The 17,761-nt window shown below is 42.1% G+C and overlaps 1 long non-coding RNA gene across 1 annotated transcript in view; it reads left to right on the top strand.

The window, feature by feature from the left end:
• LOC125015189 overlaps positions 1 to 8,322 on the top strand; it is a 29,213-nt gene extending 20,891 nt beyond the window's left edge. The window contains exon 3 of the long non-coding RNA XR_007113563.1: positions 8,229 to 8,322. This is a non-coding gene — a long non-coding RNA (uncharacterized LOC125015189). The remainder of the gene's footprint in view (positions 1 to 8,228) is intronic.
• Positions 8,323 to 17,761: the final 9,439 nt, after the last annotated feature.

Genomic DNA, 17,761 nt, shown 5'->3' with positions numbered 1-17,761 from the left:
TTCTAACTACGGTGCACCAGAGGCCATTAATCCTTCCCCGCTGCTCTCAGTCCGCCGCTCTAAACCTCTGGGTTGTGGCAAACGTGTGCTGCGCTAATTGGACTTGATGGCTCGTGCTGTTCCTTGGAACAAAACCAGTTAAAAACAACTGGACACCTTTTGTGCGGCGCTGCGAGCGCGGCGGTAAAACTCTTAACTTGTCAGGCCTGTGAAATTATTTCCTGACACCGCGGATTATCGGTTCAGCCATTTCTCATGCACCTAGTTAGTCAGCTCGGCCTCCGAGGTGCCGCCGATACTTCCACCCGCACGTGGGACGAGCCTTTGTCACATTGTCAGGAATCCGCCGGCCGTTTCGACTGCGAGGGCATGAGAGAAAACGGAAGCAGCAGTTTTCAATGCGTCTCTCTGTGGCTACAGCGTATCTGCTCCCCTAATCCTTGACACAAAGCCTGGATGTGCAGCACCTTTTGTGCGTGTCAGAATGCCAGGCTTTGGAAACAGGCCCCGGCATGCAGGGCTTCACACAGCAGCAGCAACACAGTGGAAACTTAGCTGACACTGAGAACATCTACAGTGAAATGTAGGAATACTGTTGGCAGGGATGACAGCACGCCCACAAAACAAATAGGCTGCATGCCGTGTCTTTACCACCGCCAGTCATTTTTCTTTGTGCGCTCTATTTTTTTATTTTTTTTTTTTTGCGCAATGTCTTGCAGGTGTGAGCTGATATCATTTGACCAATTTCCATCGCACTGAACCTGAAAGAAGAGTTACAACTATTGATTTATAATAAGCCGCTTCAGGCGGTTGATGTCGTTATTCTAAAATTATAGAAATAGAAACACTTAGTTTTTACTTAACTTCATTTATCTAGAAGTAACAGTTACTAGTTACTTTAAAGTACATTGTTTGATAGTAGACTTTATTGCTTGGTCACATTAGCTCAGATGCACATAACAAACACAATACACAACACACAATGGAGTAAAAAGCAAAGAAAAATAGGTGTAAAATAGTTAGAATCCAATTAAATAATGAAAATAAGAATTAAAATGAATAATACAAAGTGACCTGTTACAGGAAGTCATATTGAAAATGGTGTGAATGAAAGTGGTACAAGTAATGCTTTCCTGTATATTACATTAATGTAAAACTACTCCATTACAAATAAATTAAGGCCTTCATTTCTACACTCAATTTTTTTAAAGACCAGGAGTATTACTGGAAAAATGTACCTCATTCCACTGAAAGCATCCTGGCAGCTGACACGGCGTTACGTAGCGAATATCACGATGTCCGCGTCGTATCGTTTCACGGCCGTGGCTGGTCGAGGTGAAGCTGATTGATGCGGTATGGCTGCAGCATATGAGCGTACGAGATGATTAATCGGACGGGGGATACACAAACACTCTGCTACACAGATTTGTGTACATTTTCCTGATTTGTTTCTAAAGCTAGATTTATGTTTCTGCCATGGATCCAAACAGAGCCTCCGTCGTGGCCTGGGCGAGTAGCATGCGCCGGTGATGCTCGCGTGCGTCTGCATCAACGAAGAAATAACGGCGCTGGTCGACGGCGCGATTCCTGCACGTTGAGCTTCTTTGCGCACGGTTTGCGATGAGATGTGAGCAGATAATGTCGGAGCCGGAGCTAATAAATGCTAAACAACAACTTAATAGATTTTGAATCAAATGTTGTTGCTGCAGGACGTGCATGTATGGTACGGCTCATAAATATAGAAACATATATACGAGTTAATGTCTCTAATTATGCAGTTTATGTGAAATATTGGATTGCGTGTGCACTTTAGTGGCCCCAAAAGCTGTTTAAATGACAGCACATAATACGTTTGATTTCAAGACTCTTCATTGAACCAGAGACTTAAACCCCACCACCACCACCACCACCCCTCTTAAACAAGCACCAAGGCCGGGGTGGACAGGAAGTATCCTTGAGCGGGACACGGCTCATATGAGGGGACCCATCTGCTTGAGGCGGGTCGGGCAGAGAGTCAGAAAGGAAGGGAGAGGGGGGAGGAGGAGAGAGAAATGTGTCTTTGGTGAAACTGCTTATAAGAGACATCTGAAATGTGACAATGAATACGTATTGTTGTATAAAGGGTCGGGAACTGTGGGTCTAATCTATTTTCTTTTCATATGGAACCTTGGTTCAAAAGTAATCAATAACCACAGTGAAATAAATGTAGTGAGGTAAAAAAAGAAAAAAAGTGAAGGCTACTTGGGGCCATTTCCCAAAAATTGAGGTTTGAATGAAAAAGATTTAAGCAAAAGAACAATTTGAGTCACATAACTTCTGTGATTTGTCTTAATTGCATAATTTTCCCTCCTGTCCATTACCTAAAATTTCACTTTTATTTGTTTTACATCTGAAAATACTTGCACTGACTTAAGTAAATGATACGAGCGCGTCTGTTGGGAGCACATTTATCTTCTGTGTGTAAAGTCAATACACTGCATGGTGACAAATTGTTCCACTCTTGCAGACAGCTACAAATCAGTCTTTCCTTCAAAAAAAAAAAAAAGAGAGAAAAAAAAGAATTCTTTGCATGTTTTCACGCTCACATGTGTGTCTGTCAGTTTGTGTTGCTGCACCTGGGGCTGTCTGCTTCTACTTCCTGGAAGCTGTGAGGTGTTTGGAGCTGCTCCCTCCGAGACGCACACAAACATACGTGCAGGACATCAGGTGGTGGAGGAAAAACGCTGGCCTGTTCCAGCGCAGATCCACAGAGACGACGTGGTATTTTTTTTAAAAAAGGAAAAAATAAAAAAAAAACATATTGACTTCATCTACAATCAGCATGAGTTCAATACGTCCAGAGCTCCTGTTCTGACCTGCTGGTATTCAGATGAATCGGTTTGGACCCAGCCTAAGAGTTGTACACCAAAGACCAAATTGGTTTGAAAAAGTTCAAATGCACCTTCAAATGGCATTCATGAATTTATATTTCAGGTAATGCACTTTTTCCCCCTCCTCCCCTCCACCGTGGAGCGAAACACATTTAGATGCTGCCATTTTCATTAACGCCGTCATGTTTCCCTAAAGCTCCCAGAGGCGTGCTCATTTTGGCAGCCAGGCGTTGGATCAGGCCACCTGTCATCTTATTTCTGCACATGGCCTCTACTGTCAAACACTCGGTGACATTCCTCCCCGTGCCCCACGCTGCACCTGTGATTGGCTCGCCTGTTGCCATCACAGCTGTCAACCCCCCCACTCCCCCCTCGCTGTTAATTAAAGTGACAGACCTCCCAAAAAGCTGTTTATCCCGACAGCTTGGTGTTTCCTAGCCAAACGTATTACTGCGAGAGGACGGTAAATATTGACTACATGGGACATTATACAATTCATTGGGATTTATATTAGAATTTAAAGTGTTCTCCGTGGATGACAGTCGACTCGTAAAGATTTAAAAGTTTAAAAATATGTTATTCTGTTCCATTTTAACAGTTTACATAATGTCAAACATCATCAGGCTGTTTGTTTGACGGATTAATATTAATTAGGAGTTATTTTCATAATGAAACAATTATTTACTTGAAAAAAATAATTAGCGGACTATTAAATCATGAAAACAATTGCGAGTTGCCATATTGGATTATTAGAAATAATCGTCGGATGGCTGTGGGAGCCATTTCACACACTTTCCCCAGTGAACCAAAAACATTGTGACCGCTCACAGCCGAGGCAAATAACAGTAATCATCTCACCGCAGTGTCACGGGTCTACAATCAACGCGTCGGATGGGTTTAAAAATGGGCAGGTGTAAAGACCTGAGCCACGTTGACAGGGGCCAAATCATTCTGGCCACAGCACTGGTTTGGCACATCTCTGAAATGGCAAATTGTCGGGTGCTCCATGGTTTGCGAGTAGCTTCTGACAGCAGTCCAAGGAGGGACAAAGCACAAACTGGCAGCTAGGTTTTGGGATGTGTCGGAACAAGTCCGATCGACAGAAGCTCCGACTTGCAGCTTAAGGAACCGCTGCCAGCTGCTCACCTCTGTGGCCACAAGGTACCATCAGAGACCTTGTAAAGTCCCATGTCTCGACTGGTCGGAGCTGCTCAGGAAGGACCGAAAGCATATTTCACAAATGTGGTCTTAATGTTTTGGCTCATCGCTGTAGATGACACGACGCCAGCATTTCGAAGCTCCAGTTGCACGGACACAAATCAGCCTCTACAGACGGGATGAAACACAAAATGTGCTGCGTCCCCGCACAATTGGATTCATGTCAGCCTCATCTCCAGGGAGGCCGGTTCCCAGAAAGCCGGGGATACACGTTCACAAATGAGACAGCAGCACTCGCAACACACTGATCCTTTCCATCCAGGCACCAGAGGCTCATTTGAAAATAGATTATTTTCCGAACGATTCGCTACTTCGTATGATGTGAAACGGGCAGTCGGAGAAATAAACGTTTGTTGACTACGTGTTTCGCTAATGAAGCAATGTCAGAATGTTTCCCCCAGAATAAAAGCGGCTGCATTAATATGTAAAGTCCAGAGGCGATTACGCAACAGCCTCTCCAAAAGCCTCCCTGCCATCAGCCAATAAGCCTGAAAGGTGTCGTCTGAAGCCTTTAAATATGGTGGCAGCACAGAAATGAGCAAAAGTCAGCAGAAAGAAACAGGCTTTAAAAAATACGGGTTGTGTTGAAAGCCATCCTCCTCCTGTCACCCCTATCTGTGCATTAGTCCACATTATGGATGGATTTTACAAGAATGCCATTTGGATTCACCTCCTGTTATGCGGCCTCTGCAGATATCATCCTTTGATCCACTTCTAATTCCTCACTGATAATAATATAATACAACTCGGGTGTCAGCAGAAAGAACTCAATTTTCTTACTTATGAGGTGAAGTGTGTGTGTGTGTGTGGACTCCACAGTGAACACATTGGAAAGATGTGGCTGTGTATTAAAATGCCGGCGGGGTTGCGAAAATACGTTATCTATAACATAAATAGGGAAAAAAATGAGTCCAATGAGTGATTGGGCTTTAGGATTAAAGTAAGAAATTAACCCAGTAACCCCTGAATGCACCGCGTTATTCACGCCCTTGACAGTGGCAAACCAGTTTGATGTTGAGTTTAAAAGCATTTTTTTTTCCTCCTCTGTCCCCTTTTCTACGATTCAACTCTGACAGTGACCGACTTTGATGTTTTGTCGAAAGTGTAAAATGGATTGGAGCTGAATGAAGCTGCTGGGTATCACTGTGTGACTGACTTTTCTTTTCATTTCTGAAAGCCTGTAGCTAAGCAGAGCCTTGGCTGTGGATGAAGCATCTGATCTGTGCCCTCGGACATTGTCAGGCCTCGAACATATTTACCAGATAGGGTTGTTACAATTATTATCCTGATATGACAAAAACAGGAACAACGGAGAAAGAGGGAAGGGGAGCGCCGGGGAGACTTTAAATGAGGCAATCTTTTATCGCGGTGACACTCAATCAAATTAGCCAGTAATGAAGCTTTATTTTTCCTGAATGGCTGCAGTGTTTTGTTCGGCTGACAGAGGACGAAGCCTGTTGCTGAAGGAGTCGCTGAAAAAACGTCCGGTTTTTTAAAATGCCTCCATTCAGTGCAAAGGAAAGGATTTTTTTTTTCCCCTCCCCAAGCCCACTGTTCTCACACTTGTGCTTGCATCTCAAATAAACCTCCTATGGATTCCTGAGTTCACAGAATAGCAGTGGGGGGAGGGGAGTCGTGGGTGGGGGTAGGGGGGGCTAGGAGGAGGGACGGGAGCGAGGGGTGGGGTGGGATGGGTGGGGGTGTGTGTGTGCCAAAAAAAAAAAAAAGAGTTTTATTAAGATGCTGATTTCTTATTCACTGGTCCCCTCTGTAAGAACAGAAACCCAGAGGAATGCACTCTGAAAGCAACGATTCTCATTCAGAGAGGCCATAATGCGTCCGTCGTATATGAGCTGGGGAAGAAAAAAAAACAAAAAAAAAAAACGAAGAGTCTCCCTGGTGGGAAAATAGTGACCCTCCGAACTCGGTGAAAGGGGGCCCTGAAAGAAGAGGTGCACAGTGGAGAGAGAGCGAGAGAGAGAAAGTTCCTGCCGCTCCCGATTCTCACCTGCACAGAAAAAAAAAAAAAAAGAGAGAGAGAGCGAAAGCCCTCTCTAGGTGTTTACACCAGGCCCTCGTCTGCCTTCCCAGTGGAGCAGAGGAATAACAACAAAAGTCCCGGCTGTAGGTGCGGAAATTCGCTGTTGCTAGATCCTAATCAAGCCATTTACAAGAGGCATGGATGACATATCTCTCTGTGTTCCCACTTATTTCGCAGCAGACAGCTTCCCTTTGAACTCTTTTCTTTTTTTTCTTCTTTTTTTTGGCCTGTGGTAGATTACGTTGAAGACATCACGGAGCATGAAGATCGTCGCAACAAAGAGCGGTCACACCTGATAAGAATCATGAAAACCAAATCTGAGAAGTTAGACGGCGCATACAGGCCCACGAACGAGCACATGAACATTTTTAAACTGACTTCTTTGTGGCTTCACCAGAAAACTAAACTAGGAAGCTGAAAAAAAAAAAAATATATATATATATATATTACTTCAGTCAATAAATGAAATATGAGTTCCGCTGTTTATATTTTGGAAGCATACTGTAAAATTCAGATAGGACCAAGTGAATAAATAAAAGCCAGTTGCAGTTAATCTGTATCCTGGCAGAGCTGCGTGGATGTGCATACATTTTGTTCTATTCCCCGACTCACTCAAAGCCAGCATTATGCTCCACTTGTGCCACATTTGGAAGAATTAAAGATTATTCCCTGTTCCAGCTGACGGGACTGTTAAACAGATGTTGAACTGGAGACAGATATCCTCGGTGGAGCGAATCCAAGAATACCAACTAGATTTCCAAACTGCACTGATGGACACATGACATGTGGGTTTCACATGTTGTCTCTGAGAAGGGGAGAAAATGCAGAGTGCGTGTTTTACATACGAACAAAACAGCTGAACAACAAAGCCCTGAATGCAGCGGGCTCATCCTGTAGTCTCCCTGAAGAGTAATGACGGCGTATTGGCAGCTTCACACAGAATTAGTTTCCTGGGTGATATTAGTATTTGTGGTGAGTTGTGCATGTCAGTCACATTAGAGATGCTCTTTATATAAAAACCTCTGAAGAACCTCAGTTCAATGGGTCCATAGTCTGGGGAATGCTTTGTAGGGAGCCAAAGGTCAGGGCTTTTCTTCCGCCCCTCCTTCCCTCAGCCTGTGTGGGGTTGTTGCTGAGGCCATATGGTGCGTCTGCACTTAAGAGATCTCCACATTTGTAATCTGTTAAACGCTATTAATGCACACTTACGTATGTTTTAAATGTGGTTCTGCATACATTTGCATACACTTGAAAGGAAAAAAAAGCAACATGGACGACAAACGCAATGTTTCGAATTAGCAAGTGTATATGGCACCGTGGAGGGATATTTAATTGCTAATACACAACAATGAAACCAGCAGTGTTCATTATCTCCATTGTAACGTCCCTAGTGAGTGTCTACAGCAACATTTCTCATTTACATAAGGCTATAAAATAACAACATCTGAATGATTCAAGCGTGAGAAGCTTTGATTTGTTTTTGGGAGTAAATTATGACTATTGCTAAAACTGTTTGAGGTATTTTTTTGTCGTGTTGTTAGTTCATCTCAGTCTCTTTACCTGTTTTAGACAAAACGTTCCATGGGCAAGTTTTAGAGGTGGAGTCAGGTCCAGTTAATCCCCACAGACTCTCCCAAAAGGACACGACGTGTGTGAACTTGTTCTCAAAAGAGTGTGCAGCTCATAAATATTATGCCAACTGCTGCTATCAAAAGTAAAAGCGCAGCTTAGAAAAAGAAGGATCTGATCACCCCCCAGTTACACATAGACATTTTTTAAAAATGTGTCCTTCTTGTACTTAAGAGAGACATTGTCTAAAGATCTGTATTAAAGCATTTGCAAATGTCTAATAGATGCCAACTACCAATACAAAATAAATTGAAACAACAACAAAAAAAATTAATAGGATCAGGTTTGATTGACTTTTGTAACACATTTATTTTACTTAAATTGACACAGGTTAAGTTCCTTAAATATCCCTTCATTACTTGTATGACAGAAAGTGTTTGTGCAATCATTTTGATTGACTGGTATCTGTTTCTTTCATTAAAGAAAATAAACAATTTAATAATCATTTCTTTAATACGTTTATTTGATAGGGACTGAGGCGGAGAATGTGACAGAGACACTGAGTGACAGCGACTGACTCATCCAGCTGGGCGCCACCTACACCTCAATCAGCAGGTAGTCAAGGTATGACTATTGTATTCATCATTTCTACTCCATGATTATGAACCCTGGAGCCAACGTTTGATGATTTTGTATGATATGTCTTGCACTATACAGCCATTTTGTAGGTATTCTTAAAGCTATTTAGAGATGGAGTTTGTAATTTCCTTGAAAATGCTAAAAACAATGATCAATAACTCATCCTGCTCTAGAGAGTCCAAACTGATTTTGCGCTTGAAACTTGTCACTTTCCTGAATATTTATGTCCATACCGTCTCGTGTGCGTCTCCCTCAACATCTTTACTGCTGGTTTAAACTTTTATATATTTGAAAACAACGTCATCATGCTCTTCTTCCATCTGCACATCTCTGTTTGTAAAATCTACTGGTGTACGTGACGTGTTTGAGCAATGAAGTTCTTCACAACAGCTATTTGTAGCGTTTAGCTTGTAGCTGGCTTCCACGGTTACAAAAACACCAACTGAATTTAGAAGAGTTGACCAGTCAGGGCAGACTGGGCAGATCCCTAAGCTTTCAGTATTAGCTTTTAGCTTCTGAAGTCAACCGTGTAACAAGTATCTGTGCTAGTACAATAGACTTTGGTCTTCCATAGAACTCCTGAAGAACAGGTTTCAGGCTCAGTGTCAAACTAACTCCTGGCTAATTCAAAAATCGGTAAAGAGGTGTAGCATGGGCAAGAGCTGAGGTTCATGGGTGATGCATAGGTAGCTAGCTAGCTAGTAGATGGTGGTCGCCCTCTTAATTAATCATAACTCTAAACCTTAGTATAATTTAAATGGGTGAGTGATGAAGTGTTTTATATTTACTGGGCTGAAAACATTTTAGTTTTTGTTTTAACATGGAAGTCTATAGCAAATTTGAAGTTTGATTTTTGGAGCCAGCCTCAAGTGGCCATTTAAGGAACTGCAGTTTTATGACACATAGCTTCATTTTCAGAGGAAGACACTTAGCATCTCCACACGTGGCTGAAATCCTGAGAAAGCTTAACAAAACTTTCTTGGCTGTCAGGTGAAATTCACTACAAGCCGTTAACGGCCATTTAATTCCTGTTTAATGTGTGCCCGAAGACAGTGCCACGTTTCAGGCGCGATAACAGGTGATGTGACTTTCGAACATAGTTAGACGCTAAAACGTAACTCTGAAACTCAAATATAAAAACCAATAACAAAATAACACTCACAAATTTAAAACGCTGTTTTAAAACGTTGCAAACATTCATGAAAGCAGATGAAGCCGCTCCAGGAGATATTATTTACACCTCACGCTGAAACAATTAAAAAAAAAGTGTGATTTTGTCACAACAACTGAACCGTTTAGGTGGTCTTGCACAATAAACACTTGTTGCCGGAGGAATGCTTTTTTTGTCTGTCGTGAAACGACATCTGCTCGCTGTCACGTTTTACTGTTAGTTACCGGTGCTATTTAGCTTTTGTATTTTGATATATTGTATGTGCCTTGATCTGTTGAACAGTATGAGCTCAACTGTATGAAATGCGTAGACCGTAATTGCCCTCTTGCATTAATAACTGTCAACAGAATCAAAAGTTAAAAGAAGATCTTTATATCAGCACACTGGATGCTTGTTTGGACAGAAAAGCCCGTGTGGTTGTGGACAACCAACTAATCAATTGAGAGACAACCACAGAGAATTAAAGTATTTAGAGGGTCCAGAGTGACGTGCCAGGGAGTTGCTAATGATGACATGGCAACGCTTGGCAACTGGCTTCCCCAAAACACAGAGCAGAAACTTAAGCCCCCGGGACGGACTCAGACCTCTAATTAGGCTCTCAGTGACACCCCTGGTTAATACCGAGCAGATACAACCAGAGAAGAGAGGGAAAGTTTATTATCCTTAGAGACTCAGGGAAAACAAAGGTGGCCTCTCTTTGGATGTACCTAGGTGGAAAGGTACATGTGTCTCCAGCAGAGACACGTGGTTGACATTCACACCGACAACAGAGCTCGTTGTTGAGACATTCCAACGCTGTTGCCGTTTTTGTTTTCTCAGGTTTTTTACTCTAATGAACTCAGATGAAGATCATAATTGAACCAGTGTGTGTTTCTTGGAGGATTAAATAAATCCAGATATTGGCACTGTACCTTCAGTTCATGGATCATAGAGGTTTGGAGATGTTTTTTTCTTCTTCTTTTGTACATGATGAGAAAAGTCGGTGTGAAGTCGTGTCAAGTGATTCTCAAGGCTCATAGTTTTATAACAGTGTATGAACTGATTACACCTTCAGTTGCCATGGCCTCGTTTTATTTTATTTTTTTTTTGCTGTGTAAAGGTTAACTTGCTAAAAAATGCTTTTTCTAAAACGTAAAACAGACGTGGACAGTCTCACCTGAAGCAAAACAAATATTGTCACCGTGAAAATGCGCCGTTTTAAACATATTAACATTTAGAAAAATACAGTAATAGAGGTGATATTTCATATAGCACAACCTAGTAAATGCAACAAAGTATCCACATAATTAGCACCATACAAGGTGCTCCCCTTCACTGAGCTGAATTAGTTAATTATTGCTCCCAGTGAATTACCATTAATCAATACTACAAAGACTAAATGTTACAATCATTAAAAATAATTGTATAGACAAAAATGAACACGTGTAACATGCTTGCACATGCATGTGAAAAGCTAAAGCTGGGTTTCCATTATTTTTAGTAGAGCAACAATGATGGAAACCCTCCTGTTTAGTGCCGAAGATGTGGAAACTAAAAAAGCTAAAATGCAACCTGAAATTGCAATGTAATCCCTATCCCAATGTAATCCCTATTGACGTGACTTTTTTCTTGACGCCGCCATATTGGCAGGAAAACTCTGAGGAAAACGAACGGCGCCAGTGCTGATTTCAGGCCGTCAGAGTTTAGTTTACTGCACTTTAAACAGACACAAAATGACCAGTACAAGGCAAAACTCTACAGATTAAATATCAGGCTCTTACCATGACCCAGTTGTGTTTTTTTAGCATTAAAACAGCCGATGGAGACAATGTTCCTGACGTGTAGTATCTGGATATATAGAACTACCTTATTAACTTTCCTTTCACCCTACTCTGGAGAGTCGTTAGCATACAAGAGCTTAACGGCAGCATACTGTAACACACTAATCACTGTAGTAAATGGTTTGTTAAATGCCAACCTTTTGTAATGTTAACACAGTTTAAATGAAAGTCTAAATGCGTCACAACATCTCTTCTCTTATTTTTATTTATTATACAAGAGTATTTATTATACTTTGTAGCGTAATCACAATAACAAGTAACTGTTTAATCCTGAGTTTAATTCTCATTGTGAGTAGTTTTAGTGCTGAATGAGTAACATCCCTTTGTAATCCATGTCATAAACATTAGCCTAACTTTATGAAAAGAAATCTGTTGGACATAGTGTTAATATCCCTAATAGAAAGTTATCACTACACAAGAGAAATCTGTTTCTTGAGGGATCTCATCACTTCATTTATTGCGTTAATCCACATCTGCCATGTTGCAGAATCTTTTGGAATCCCATAAAACGATTTCCACTTTGCTTTCCCCCGATTATCCTGGCATCCTGGGGCTAATTAGTTGGTTGCTAACAGTTGTCAACCGAATAGTCATTATAGAAGCTTGCTTTCCTGCCAATATGGCGGCGTTGTGCAGGGTCCCGGAGCTCTATTGGAGGGATCAAATCTAAAATCCTCTACACCTTTTGAACAGTTTTAAAAGGAAATACATATTTGGAAAGTAAGTAGATGTATCTTGGATATGTACTGGACATCAACCGATAAAGATTTTTTAGGGCTGATACCAATACCATTTATTTATTTTACAATACATGCTGCCGATACTGTTTTTTCACCCTGCAGTTACATTTTAAAAATAACACAACGATAACAAATGTTGCAAGTCTCAATTTAACCAAAAACATAAACATTTATTAAGCTCAAAGAGCATTTAACGCTCTTGTGCATACAAGCACTCTGCTAGTTGGGGCAATGTATGGGCTGCACGGGTCCACAGCACCTCCAGCACCGCAGGGCTGCCTGTGGATTCAAGATTCAAGATCACTGTACTGACCGCACAGGGAAATTGTTTTGTCCAAGAGTCGCAAGATAATAAAGAACACATATGAACCAGACATAGACATAAGAATAAAAATAAAATAATCTTTAAAATAGAATAAGAATAAGAATGAGTTAGTAAAGAATTACAAAACCAGTAAAAAAAAAAATATCAGCCCGATATATTGGTCGATCTCTAATATGTACCTAAATAACTGAGAGATAAATATTTGATAAATGTGCTACTGGGGGCCAGGATACCAGGCAGTAGTTGTCTCAAGAGAAATGCAAAATATGTGGACATGACAATGGGCATTAACAAAATGAAGACGATTAAAAGCATCAGTAAACTACAACTTGCTGACAAGATTTTATTTTCACAAAACGATGACATTCTGACACCCTTTTTTTCTACTTGTTTTAACAAAGGTAAACATTATCTGGAGATATGTATATATATATATATTTCTGTAATGTACATGCCTGATGGATACCAATAAAATATTTTATCATAAAACAAACACAATGTTCAAAATCCAAATTTGAACCATAAAATATAAACACATATCATATGAAACCATTTGGTTTCGCATTAATATAAACACCGGGGAATCTGTAGATCTGTAATCTGCTGATTTCTCTGCGGCGTTTGTATATTCTGGTGGTCAACCCTCACAGGTGTACATGATTCCCCCTGTTAAATCATCCAGTTTGTTGAGGTAAGACACCAGCGAGGGAGCACAGCAGATGGTCTGATACGATACCTGTCAGCAGGCATGAGGGAGATCAGGGAGCCCTGCTGCGGAGCTACTGACGGACCTCCCACATTTGTTTGGAGGGGTCCAGTCATTAGCAAAGGGTGTTTGTGCTGTCTTACCCCGTCTATTATGTCAGCCATGAATGACACTGTGTGTTTCAGCCGTAAAAACCGTGGCTGTTCATCTGTCACAGTTATTTTTAGGAATGCTGCTCGTCTTTTGTCTGGTTCACAGAGCGTTGAGTGTTTGATATGAAGTTTCCGTCACATGTTATTTTGCACCTAAGAATTCCTATTTTTCTTTTCAGACACTGAATGATCTGAAGCAAGAGTTCATGGTCGAAGAGTTAAATAACACAGTAAGATGAAAAGCGTCCATTCGCTGAGAATGACAAAAGTGAATCTTTTCAGTTGCTTTAAGAGACTCACTCAATTGTTGAACTTGCATAAAGTTTGCGATATGAAATCTGTCTTGCTGCTGCTGATTTGTACATGCACAGAACTCTCCAGCACTAGAATGTAAAAGCCACAAAGGGAACGGCAGTGAACGGAGAGTCATTGTTGCGGGGACAATGAGCGATTTCACGAGCAGAAAATCGTTCTGCAAACTGCGACATTTATTTTATTATTTGTCATCCGTAGCGAAGCATGCGTGGCTCTTTTCCTCTTTAGCGAACGCACTCTCGTCTCTTTCCTCCAAACCTTTCACATTTACCAACAGCACACACTGTAGCAGTGTACAAAAGCAGATGAGTGGTGTGATTAAGTAGATGCAATCACACGGCACCTGGTGGTTATGCAAACTTTTCTATCCTCCCCAATTCTGAAAATGAGTCAGCCTCGTGACCGATATTCATCTCGCTGACTTGTTGTGTTAGGTGCTGCTTTAACTGGCCGGGCGAGATTACGCACAGATGTGAAAAATAGGGCTAATGTCTAATCAGACTAGAAGCTGACACCTCCATATATTGTTCCCGTCACGGATCTCTGACTGCTACATACCTGACATTACTCTGATGAGGCACATATGACACTTCTTCTTTTTTTTTTTTTTTTTTTCTTCTTCCCCTCACCGCCTTCCTTCCTTCTTTCTCAGCTCGCCTCACGAGTTGACGGATGAAACAAAGGCGGGCGAGGAGATGGCAGTCCAGAGGCGCAGGCCTCAGGTGTGAACAGGTGTGTGGGTTCACTGCCATCCTGGAATGGGAGCAGTTCCAGGTGCACAGCTGCGGGGTGTGGCTCCCGCTCACATATATATTTATATATATATATAGACACACACAGACACACAGTACCATTCAAAAGTTTGGACACACCCTCTCATTGAAATGAATGAGAAGGTGTGTCCAAACTTTTTTACTGGTAGTGTACATACAGTATAAATATATATATATATATATTTCCCAGCCAGTGTTAAAATGCTGAGTCCCGCGGAAGGAAGGAGAGGGAGGTAGGGCGGGGTGGGGTTTCAGTGTGAACTTAATCTCGGATTGCCATAACTTTGAACAAGGAACTTTGAGGAAGAAAAGAGAGCGTACGCAGGGAGCTGAGAGTTAGAGGGTGACAGCATGCGGCTCGTGAGAAAAGATGGAGCATGGTGCGTGTGTGAGTTTCTATGTGTGTTTCTATGCATGTAGGCGTGAGTGATCTGTGTATGTTTAAGAAACAGTAAGGCCATAAGCAAACACAATGACAAAGAATGACGTTTGGGAGGTTGCTTGTCTGTACGGTAGTCTGGTTTCCCGGGAAACTATTGTTCTTATCAATCCGTGATTAAACAACTTTGTAATTTGCAATCCTGCTGCAACACATCCTGGCGAATTTTCTTGTTGAAAGAACGTGAGTGTATCGAGCTCCTCTAAGCCCTGGACGACATCAATCTCAGCCTCAGGACGGATTAGGTTGGAGACGAGCTCTCTGTCTGCAGCGTACACGATCTTTAAGTCTTTTCTATGGAAGGTCAGAGCGGCCAGGTGAAGAGGAACATCGGTGGCGTTGCGTTGGCTGGTCATTTTTGAAAGAGGAAATGGGTCAGCGGCTGCAGTGGACGTGCTCATGCGTGTCACCAGCCCACATGTGCTGCCAGGGGACGGATGTGTATATGTGTGGAAGCCATCCCAGATTGTGCGTGGAGATTTAGAGCTTGGCATTCTGCGGCTCTAAATCCCAGTTTTTCTTGTACAATGTGATCCCACAGTCCCATTGACTGTCAGGCGGCACGCCACACGAGCAGCGTGACCTTTCCTGTCCTTGGAACAGTCGACGCTGTGTAATGTATTCCGCGGTTGATTCCTTTTTTCGTCCTATGAATTTTAACAACTTTTTTTTTTTCTCCTCCTCTGCGCCAAAGTCTTTGTCTCTGTGGCTCTGCACTGCTGGATATTATTCTTCCTATTACCTTTCAGAACTCCAATCACCACGTGTCCTGTGGAGAAACAAAGCTGATAGACACAGTGTAAAAAAAAAAAAAAAAAGGGAAACAGCCCAGGGAATGTCAATTTAACCCAATCGGCTAAGAGGATAGTTTTCTCCTACAGGCGAAGATTAGGTTGATGTCAAATCTGAGATCCAAGCTAAAATTGGCTGAGGAGTGAAAAGAGAAGAGTGACGAAGGCAGAGGCATCAATATTAAAACGCGCTGAGTTCACCGCGACGTCCACCTCTTTCAATTCACCTACACTCCCCTTGATATTCATACATTTGCGATTCGTGGCCTCCATTGATATTCCTTTTAGCATCAAATCAGCTGACAGTAAGTCAGAGGATGCCAAGAGTATCCATCAGAATCCATTAGTGGTCTGTTACTAATTACCAGTGACTCCGGGGTTGATTAAAAGAAATCACCAAGCAGCAGCACACACCATTATGCTAATGAAAACTCATTTGGAGAGGAAGAGTGGGGGCGCCGCCAAGTATTTGGACCACTTTGCCATGCAGCCGGGCTGGCTGGAGTAAATGGTTTCTTGGGCGGCATGTCATTACAGGAGGAGGAAGTCTCGTGTTAATGACGACGATGACGATGATGATGGCAGAATTTTAATCAAGTGTTTTTTTTCTGCACTTAATTCAAACGCTGACTTTTCACCCTTTGTTTCACATTAGCATATATATATATATACATATATAGTTTTTTGCCCTATGGCACAAACTACCCAATGTCTCCCTGGCAAGTGAAGATAAGAGATGTCTGCTGTGTGGTGTTTTAGCCATAATTGATTTTCTCATCTAATTAGAAACCCTTGAGGGGAAAGAACAAGGCACCAAAACAAGCCGCTAATCACCCAACAATGATTGCTTTGGTGAGTTTCGATGCAAAGACGTCGCAGCGTGGCGCGGACACATGTTGCGGACACATGAAGACGTAAATCATTCATTACGCAGCCAATGCAAAGGTCCCTGCTCTATCAGCAAACTCGGTAACACTATTACACACAGAGCGTAAGAATTAGCCCAGTAAAACAAGATACTTGACCTATGCGGAGGAAACATGGCTGTTATTGTAGTTTAGCAAAATCAGAGGTAGAAGGAGCAGAGAAGAGCTTTGCATTTGGGAAAAGTCCATCAATCCGTTACATCAACTGTAAACAGTGGTGGAAGAAGTAACAAAGCTTGAAAATTTGGGAATTTACCACAAACAGCCAAGTGTTTGCTTTTTATGTACTTAAATATATACAATAAAGTGTGAAAGTGTAGTGAAATGGATGTAAAATCAGCATCAGCGACAAATAATCACATAAACGGTCTCAAAAATTGACTAAATCGGCCACTTAATCACTTCCCCCCTCTGTATTCAGTCGTGCACTCGGTGAAAACTAACTCCATCGTTCATTCTTTCGTCCAAGAGCATAATATTCTGTTATTGCTTTCGACTCGCATCAAGAAATCTGCTGGATTTTATAGTAACGGCCATAATCCCCCGCTTCCTTTATTATTATGAAAAATAGCCTGGGGCTTTCCAGCGGTTCATCCTCATCAAGTCCAGCTCCAGCCGCTGAGCACCTGTTTAAGGCCGCTTCTTCTCGGCATCTCATAAACAGCTCCAACTCTTGATCCGCTCACATGGCGCGGAAGGCCACTTTTCATCCCTCGCGTCTGTGATTCCCCCGAGCATTCCCAAAAAAAAAATCCCCTTGGCAGTTCAGTGATCTTTCTCAGCTGTTAGCGTGCCCTCGGGCCAGGGCAGCATTGCTGTGCGCTCCAGCTGCAGGCTTTGCTGTGGTCATGGGGCCCAGCTGAAGGGCACTATTGTCCATTCATGGGGTTCAGTGTGTGAAAGGTCAGATGAGGGAGAGCCTGTGCCGGGGCCTGGCAGGAAATGAAGGTGGAGTGGCATTTTTTTTTTTTTTTTTGTGATAGAGCCTGAATAAATAAAATAGTCCAATCGAGCACAGAATAAGTTGAGTCACAGCTTTTTTTTCCCTCTGTGAATGTGTTTGAAACGAACGCTAATGACAAATAAAGGATAAAAATCTGTACACACACGTACTTGTGGTCGAAAGGGAAGTGTGAAAATGTCAAGTCTCGACTGCTTTAGGATACACTGTGTGCCTGAGAACCCAGCGCCTCACAGATGTGCAGATAAATCTTCATTTCTCACCCAGTTAAGCAATTCAGTCATCTTCAGAGGCAGCACTGCCTA

Source organism: Mugil cephalus, chromosome 10 (assembly GCF_022458985.1).
Source record: "Mugil cephalus isolate CIBA_MC_2020 chromosome 10, CIBA_Mcephalus_1.1, whole genome shotgun sequence".
NCBI classification, from domain to species: domain Eukaryota; kingdom Metazoa; phylum Chordata; class Actinopteri; order Mugiliformes; family Mugilidae; genus Mugil; species Mugil cephalus.
This window is presented reverse-complemented; position numbering and strand designations above follow the sequence as displayed.